Raw genomic sequence first — 9300 nt, 5'->3', positions numbered from 1 at the left:
CCACTGTGCGTCGCATCCGACGGCCAAACGCTACCAATGAAGGCGGTCCGGAGGCTAACGCACCCAGAACCAGTAGGTCTCGCATCATTCGTGCGGTGCTATTAACCGCTAACTGCCAACAAAGATGCGTTTTATCTGTATACTCCTGGCTGGTGCGGTAATGGGCAGTTGAACGTAGTTACAACCGGCAAACGCGGAATCCCAAGTCTATACTGTTGCGTGATCAGCCGTCTGCGCTTCATCTGCAGCCTTACGTGGCGTGCGTAAGCATTCACAGCCGGTCCTGAGCACTGCAGCTGGTAACTGTCTCAGTTTCGTCACGGAGGCCGTTGCATGGCTCCTACCGGTCGCCTGCGAGGCGACCATACGCAATAGCCATGCCATGCAAACTGGTGCAAAACACTGCGGCATGACAGCGTGCATGTTGATCATGACACCGGCGAGAAAAACTGCGTCACTTATAGCACGATGTGTAAGAATTGTGATCATAGCGTTGCGATATTTCGTGGTAAGTATGGCAGGACATGAGTGGTCTCAAAGGTGATACCGAGAACATAGCATAAAAGGCGATTGATTTGTACTTTAAAAGATAGCTGCTGGAGTTACAGCTACAGTCGCAAAGAACCGCTACCCCAGCTACTGAGGGAGCGGAAATTCTACGGAGAATTTCATAGAGCGAGATGCAGTTATGATTTATGCCGTGCTAAACGGCGTTCATGGATGCAACGACCGCACCTGAGTCCGCGGCCCACAAGGCCAGGTTAAACCATGATCCATGGCTTGCATGCAAGACCTTTACCAGGGGCCCAAAATGACATCGGCCGACAGCGCACCCGTAAACCATCATCATCCAAGACCTACACCAGGGTTATCCCAAGGTCGTTCGAAAACCGGTTAAAAACTTTACCTGAGATAATACTGGACGACATGGCGAACTTGTTAATATATGGAGACATATGATACCATATGGAGCATTCCCCTCAAACTGATTAACTCTGTCCGCCACCAACACCTCTCGATGCGCTTTGGTGCAGACGGAGCACGCTGTGAATCGTCGTCTACCCACCAGAAGTCCTGCTGGGCTCAGAGACATATGCCGTGTGATATTCACCGTCCGCCGTTTCATGACCTCTTTAGATGTGATCCAATGTATCCAGTCTAACCAACCAGTACAACTTCTCGCTCATTCTTATTCAATCTAGCTCGAACTGAGTCCGAATCCATCAGTTCCACGTTTTTAAAGGCCTGTCTTTTCTTATCAGAATGCAGTGGCAGACGATCGGAGATATCCAGGTCTGACCCATGTGGGAACTGTAAGTTTGTGGCTGCTTACAAGGTGAAAGCACCAGACCAGATGCACGATATGGAGTAGCGGCTAAGGCCTGTCTTATTTGATATTAGTGTCATTTGAGTTTTGTGCTTTCTTCTCGAGCATGAGTCTGAGAACAAGCTTAACGTATTCAGAATGCTTTGACACCGGGTTGGATTAAGATATGATCCTTTTTTCCTGGGCCCGAATTTCCGTTCCTTTGAACTGGTGGATCATAGATTCATTTCAATTAATTCGTGAAATCAATCAAACCGCCCCTTCAGACAGGAACGAATGGTCATGACCACCGAGCTGGTTCTGAATCTGGCCGGACTCGGGTCCGTACCAAAACCAGTCAGCTTTTTTCGGTGATTGAATGCAGCGCTCGAGTACCTGCAGCTGGAGGCCACCTTTTGTGGACGGCACCGAACTGGGATCCGTCTCTCTGCCTCTGGCAAAAGAATAAAGTCGCTGCTACAGTAAATGCTCTAGCAATAACCTGCTGAGTGCCTTAAACAATTCCGTGCCCCAGCAATTCGGTAAAATTTGCAATTAGCGATAATCAGCTCTTAGTGGGAATAGGTTTTCAGAATAGTTATCAACCCTGAGTAACTTTCGCAGCGTTTTGAATCCACCTTATCCCGTTTCCACAATATTTCCGAAGGCATCGGCCTCGGCACAGTTCGAAATAATGCCCTGAAGGCTATTTGACGTAAGTCCAGCAATTGATAATTACAAACGTCCCCCGACGCGCCCTTCGTACTATAGCACACCCTCAAGGTCGCACACTGCAATCGCCGTGTGTGACCCTTGATCGCTTGATCTTGACAGGGACCGCTCCAAGTTTGGTTAGTGGAAGGCACGCCAGACAAATTGCGATAGTTTCGGAGTCATATATTAGCAAATGGCCCTCTTAATGCTGAACAAAGAAGTGAAATAAAAAAGGTTGGATGTCATCAGATGTATCGCAAATAGGCATTATCGATCTCTAAAATAACTTCGGATTTCGTCTGTGGAAAAGGAGCCAATAGAGCGTAGAGGGGAGGAAGAGGGCGTCACAAATCGACATCGGTTTCGGCGCTGATATTAATGTAAGTTTGCTCACATGATGCCTCACAAATAATTTATAGCCAAGTGATATGCTAGCCTATTGCCGGTCATTTATTCCATGCTGAATGCAGAAACATGGGAGTATAGGCAGCTCCGGGAAATAGCACCAGGGTAACAATAGGTCAGATTTCAATCGAGGCAATTTCGAGCAGGGTTTGTGCCGATAACAAAGTGATTAAAACATCCAAGCTGAGGTCAGATTTTGCCGAGGAGAATACATCTGGTCACATGAGAGGTATCAAGCACACCCGTGTGGAAGTGAGCGGCAGTTGTTATGCAGTGCACGCATCCCAGCTTTTGTACCAAACACGCGCTTTCACTCGTCTACTCCGCGTGTCTTGCATCTGTCACTGCTCTGAAGTAATGCCAGAGGCACATAGTTATCAGAATAGAACCAAGGTAAGCCCCCCATCATTTGCATCGAAATGCTTCGTCAATATTATATATTTCTATTGGCCTTCTCCCTAATTTGCAAGATCCTCCACGCAGCGAAAAATAAAAGCTGCATGCGGAGTGCATTCAGGGGTGGGACCAGAGGTACGTATCCCCTCCCCCCTGTCAAGGTTTGGCATGCATTCATTTTCAAGTTCACAAATGTCGACAACTCAACTAGAACAATAGGCAAGTTTGTTTATTGGAACGGTTAGAGTGTTGAAAACGTGCAATGCGGTTCAAAGCCATCTAAGCATTTTCATGGAACAGCTCGCTCACCTGTTGGTCTTTGTTAGCCTTAAATACAGCCTGGAGACACCTGACCCTGGAGACACCTGTGGGCCCAGAAAGGATATTTCCGGATCTTTGTTTTTGGTAATCGTACACTTCCGCCATTACGTTTCATGTTAATCAAGCTACAATCCAGAGTTCGTGTGAACAACCGGACACTTACCTTGGAAATAGAGCTATTCTATCCGCATGCAATTGTGCGAATAAAGTCCCACAACAGCCGATCCATTCAACGGCACATTTCTGTTTCCTGGATCGCTAGGTCGGTCCGTTTCTCGACGATCAAAACCTCAGATTTCCTGCAGCCCACGGCTCTTATCACTAGCGGCCGCGGTAATTATTCGTGGCAAAGATCTCCCCGTAACCGTCACGGAAAACCGCACCAGTTCCCTGCTTGTAGCCACATGCAAAATGACCTCTGTCATGACCTTTCCTTAAACGTCTCCGGAGCGCGCCTCTCTGCGGGTCACGAAGTCCACCATTTGTCCCAATTAAGCGGAGCATTAATGCCGGTCGGCCCGGCGGCGGCGGCGTCCTGTCGTCTGCGACCGTGGGCTGACCTCCGGTGACCTTTCGCCGGCGGTTTCCCGGCCGCGGGGCACCCTCCGTCTGAACCCGGGGTCAGCCGGCGTGATGGGCCGCCGACCGCATACCAGACGGGCCGGCGTGCTAACGGCTCGGGAACGCGCGTTGCAACACATGTCTGCATTTCAACGCGGACGCCGCCCCTGGGATGACAGCTGTCATTAGCAGAACCGTCACGCGTGGCCTCACGCGTCATGGCAGAACCGTCATGGGTGGCCTTACGCGCTATCTCACTCTCCCACCGTCGCCTGTCCAAGCTTCGAGATGAAAGCGCAACGTCAGTCGCATGGCCCGATGGAGCCCGACTGATTCCAGCGGAAATGCCGGGCCCATGCAGACGAAAGTTGTTCGGAGGAACGATCGAAATGGCCGGAGTAAAAGTGGCGGCTTTGCAGCGCCCCCCTGCCGTGTTCAATATGCGGCGCGGCTGTGAAAGTCAGGAGGCACGAACGACCAGTTTCAGATGACGTTTTGACTTCTAGCTCCGTCGGCAACTTCTGGCTCCGAGCCAAACGGAATATTTATTGGCATGCTCAAGTATTGCGCGCGGATCATTATCTGCAGCCCTTCAGTGTGGTCGTTGCTGTTGCTGCAAGCCGTCAGACTTTTAAACGGATAACGTCGTCGTCGTCATTGGGACTTTACGACGCGCCCAGGTGCTGAGACTGCATGGCGTCGCCTGCCTCTCACCCTGGCAGGAAGGGCGGATACCAGGGGGAATCAAGCCCCGCACCTCTGGTTTACCGGACATGCAGTGGCAAAAGCAGACGCGTTGTTCACTAAACGATCGAGACCTACTGGAATGACATGCTTGCGTTGTGCCATCACGTGAAGGGATGCACCCAAGACCATCGTGCCAGGATAGCTTTCAAAATTGCATTTTAGAATGAGCCTGCCGGCTATGACCGGAGGCAGATTTCGGGTGTATTCACGGCAACCCGGACAACGCAGAAGCTACGTTTTCAACGTCCCTCATGACGTCATACCCCATAGATTTTGCGCCGTTTCGTGTTTGCAGCGACCTAGACAACAGATTCTACGTGATGTCACGTAGAATCCCTGCCGAATGCGTGGAATTTTTTTCGCAACGCGATCGGAGTGAGACAGAAGTGGTTCAGCAGGTTCAATTATAAGGAAGTCAATTGTCCGTACAGGACTGACCATGAGTGGTAAAAACGTGCTTAATACGTTACAAGGAACACAATTTGCAGTCTTCTTTCTTAGAAGCACTAATAGCACTTGCAAACAAAAACTTCGTTGTCTTTGCATGCGCAGTTATTGTCGTCACGACAGTTACGAGGATGCAAACAGAAAACAAGTCACGCTGAGAACACGTTCGATGAAGATTCTACGTGACGTCACGTACAACGGAAAATTATTCGGGCGCTGGGAATACACCCTTCTTCGGCTCGAATCATCGGCGACCACGGCAAGAGCACACGGTAACGCCTCTTGAAAGCAGGAAGCAAGAGGAAGTTTCGGAATTGACGCTATCTTCCCGCGGACATCGCGTTTTTCTGCGACAGACCACGTGCCACTCGCATCACTAACTCACTTGCAGCATTCTGACACCCTCATTTAAGGAAATGTCGCTAAAAACAGTTCGGTTTCTGGCCGCCTTCCCGTCATTTCCTTCCGTCCATTCTTCGTTCCTACCTGGCGTCCTCCCGCCTCGCGCGGGCCAACATGACCTCTGCCCCCCTCGCCGCCGCGGCCGCTCGACGGCCAGTGGCTGTCCCTCCGCCGGCCGAGGTCCCGACCGAACCCACGAGTCATGAAGTCCCGGGACGCAGATAGGGCTTACTGGACCGTGAACGGAGGTCGGCACCAGCGCCCCGAGGGTCACTGGTCCGCGCAGCGACAGGAGCCGCTACCCGCACCGACGAGCGGAGGAGCAGTGCTTGCCCACAGCCGTCAGAAGTGCCTCAGATCTGACAGCCAGTCAGTCAGCTGCCTGGCCTTGCCGGGCGTGCCGGGCGCTACGTTGCACCTGTTCCGTGAGCATGCTTCATGTAGAGAGCTGCGCTCGACGCTCGTCCAGTCATGACGGCTCCTGTTGTGAAAGGTGGTCCAGGCCGGGCCTTTTCGGTGACAGCTCGCGCTGGAAAGCATTGCCAATTCCGGCGGCACTAGGGCAACCAGAGTGCCATCTCAGCGGACATAATTCGGCCGGTTTCTCCCACCGCGGGGGTCTCTATAGCTCTTTACAGCAGCCAGTTACTGGCAGTCCAGTCTCGCCGCAGCTTTTTGTGGCAGGGTGAGCGCGTGCCACTCAGAACACTCTTGAATTGGCCAAGGTGATTTTTATTTTGATGCGGTTTACTATCTGTGGAAGAGACAGTGACGAACGTAAGGGGAAATTTACAGTGGTTGAGACAAAAATACATTCGGTCGTAGCCGCATGATTCATGGGGTTGTCACGTAAACATTGTGGCCGCTGAGGGCCATGAAGCATGCGGTATGTTTTGTTTTGTGCGTGGTTGGGTATGACGTGTTTCTGCATATGTACTTTATGTTTCGAAGCATTAATGAACGTTGCAGTCCATTCCATGGAAGCTATTCCGCCGTAATGAATGTGGCCAAAAATGTGATATTCTTCAAGTACAGCATGTCACAGAACAAAAGTAAGTTAAAAAGAGTACTCAACATTTATATGAGGTTATGAACTGAAATAGCCATCTTGAAGACCTTACAGTGCAGGTCACAGCCCTGCCTTTCTTAAGACCTAAGCCCCTTTAGTTTCTGAGTTTCAAGCTCAATGGGGACAACAGGGGAATTTTTCGGGGGACTATTTCAGTTACCTTGGTATTCATGACGTCATAAAACGTCATTTAAATCCTGTTATTTCATAAGCCATGCGGCGATCAAGGCCGAGACAAAGATAACGGTCGAGTCGTCCACAACTGGTGTTCGTGAGCACGATTTCCAGATAGAACGGCCGTCATTTGGCTTTCAGTGGTGTGCAAGTTGTGATGACGTAATCAAGCAGTGACATATTGCGAAGCATATTCACCAAACAGAGGAATGATGGTATCTAGAGCAGTCTTTTCTGCTTACCAATTTTTTAAAGTGAGTTTGTCTCATCATATCTGATGCTTGTTTTGATACCTTCACGCTTTAATTATTCCGTTTAAGATAGATTTATTCTCAAGGCTGCGTTACTTTCATTGCGGAAGCAACAGCCAATCCATGCCGTAAGTTATGTCACATGGCCTTAGACCTGAACAGCGGGTCATCGCGACATGGCCTCCTCCATGACCCGGCCTCTCTCTCTCTCTACGCTGTATTCTCCAGATACGAGGCACTTGTGTTTGCCGGTGTTTGTCAGGATTTTTGTATCCGTTTGTCTCTTAGGATGGTTCAAATATTGACTCTCCTGAACCATGCAACAGAACAATGCTAAGAATACCCTTTACGTTCTTGCCTTTCACAGATAACGAGATCATGCAGGCGGCTGATAGATCCAGATAAACATTCTGCCCAGCGATTAAACTCAAGCTACGCAAATGAAATCACACGGTTAGGCTTTCGGCATGTCACCCGCAACTGATCCCTCCATGTCAGCGATAATTTGTCCGTCTTCAATCACTACTGCAAATATTTCCGGCCCTGTGAGCGTGATCCATGACAGCGCATGTCGCGAGACCTTGCAGTCGGTGCCGACCTACTGACGTTGCCGGGGCGCTTGCCTTGACTCAGACGTTATTTGATGCTGGACTCGTAATCCAGCGGCACTGGGTACGAGTCCCAGAGTGGGCGCATTGTTTGACCCGACTGAAACGAAAAGGCCAGCTGGCAACTGGCCAACGAGGCTCAACCCAGACCCGAGGCGGCCGTGTCGCAGCATTGTGCGGCACGTAAAACCCTCCGCATTCCTGTCCGGCGAAAGAGCGGAGGCAAAATTAGCTGTTGAACTGGACGGCACGCTCGGGTGGTGGGTTCGGGGTGCATGCAACAAGCTATGCTTAGCAGGTACTCTGAATCCGACATCACCCATACAAGCCATTCGGGACAAATTTGTATAAAAAATTGACTGCACCGCCATTCCCTCTGAAATGCTCGCATCCGCCGGTTGGGGGCAATGCCCCCCCCCCCCCTAAAGCTAGGAGCGTCTGCTCCTGATATTCATGACCTCTATCTATCCCCAGTTGACAGTCGGAGCACGTTCCGCCCACATCGGCCACATCACCGACGTCGAACGGTTCCCCGATAGGAACGGCGCAAACGGCGCTGAGGAATCAAAAACAGACCGGGCCTACACTCACCACTGGTCCATACTTATCGTTCGATTCTCCATGCCAGGCGCATGACTCCCAAGTTTGGCGGCTTCATTCAACACCTCTAGGACATTTCAACGCTGCCTGGGAGATGCGATCCTACCCAGAGCCCTCCCCTACTGGCCTGTCCCCCTCTGCTGGACTACCATATACAATTGAAAGGTCACGCAAGACATGGCAGTACCAGGACGCCAGTTGCGACATACCGCCTGCCATGCCACATGATTCGGTGCATAGCAGCTCGGTTTCGATATACACGCAACCCGCTCAAGTCATTGAACCTCGCCGCCCGGTTACGCTGTAGACGGGCGTGTCGAGTATATGGCCTTGGACGTGTCCACCTTTTACAACTTTATTCTTTGATCGATAAGATCGCCATGGAAGATAAGAAACAGCACTATGAACTTAAAACAAGGCCATCGAGAGGAAAAGCTGGGCGTTTACCACTTCACGCCGATTTACGACGAACCAAAAAACATCAATGCGGCTTATGCACATGCAGGGCGCCGAAATTTACATCTGGCTTAATGGAGCGATAGCATCTCCATTGTCCGAGTTTTGATCCAGTTAGCCGGCTTTCCACGGTGCGATAGAGGCACTCCCGAGCCGCGCTGCCGGAGATAATTACCAATTACGGCGGCGCGTATCTGCGGGCGGGCGGCGGTTTCTCCGCGGGCACGCGGCGGCGGCGGAGGCGGCCGCGCCGTGTTTCGTATGCAGCGACGCCGTCGGGAGACGGTGAGAGTGACCGGACCCTCGGTGCGCTCTCTCCGGCCCGCTGCGCCCCGGCCCGCCGCCCGAAAGTGAAACGGCGGGGCGCGCGTCGGGTCGGGTCGGCGCGGGTCAGGTCGGCGCCCTCCGCTGTCAGCTGGCCATTCATGCGGCACGTCTCGTGACGGAGGACCACTCGCGCGCGCGGTGAAACGGCCGCGACCGCACTGGCACCGCACCGTCGCATGAGAGAGACGCGGGAGACGGGACAATGTGACAATGCCGCTGCGACTGTAAATGCCACAGGCGGTGCACAGCCAGCGGCAGCGGCCGCGCGCCATTCATTAGCCAGTTGATGACCGTGAAGCTGGTTTACGCTCACCTAAGCGCAAAGAGCTATGCTTCCACGAGCATGACGGCCAAGTTCACACAACACGGCGTGCGGTGCGATCGCGGTAGCGAGTCTCGCATGCGGCGTGAACACACCGTCCCGGTGATCACACCGCCTCTGGCGTGTCGCTTCAGTCGGCGATGGTCACAGCGCTGGAACACGGAGGCGCTGACCGCCACCGGACGCCGGCCGAG

Source organism: Pollicipes pollicipes, unplaced genomic scaffold, assembly GCF_011947565.3.
Source record: "Pollicipes pollicipes isolate AB1234 unplaced genomic scaffold, Ppol_2.1 Scaffold_3447;HRSCAF=4054_pilon_pilon_pilon, whole genome shotgun sequence".
In the NCBI taxonomy this organism is placed as follows: domain Eukaryota; kingdom Metazoa; phylum Arthropoda; class Thecostraca; order Pollicipedomorpha; family Pollicipedidae; genus Pollicipes; species Pollicipes pollicipes.
The sequence above is the reverse complement of the archived record's forward strand: the minus strand, read 5'-3'. Positions refer to the sequence as shown.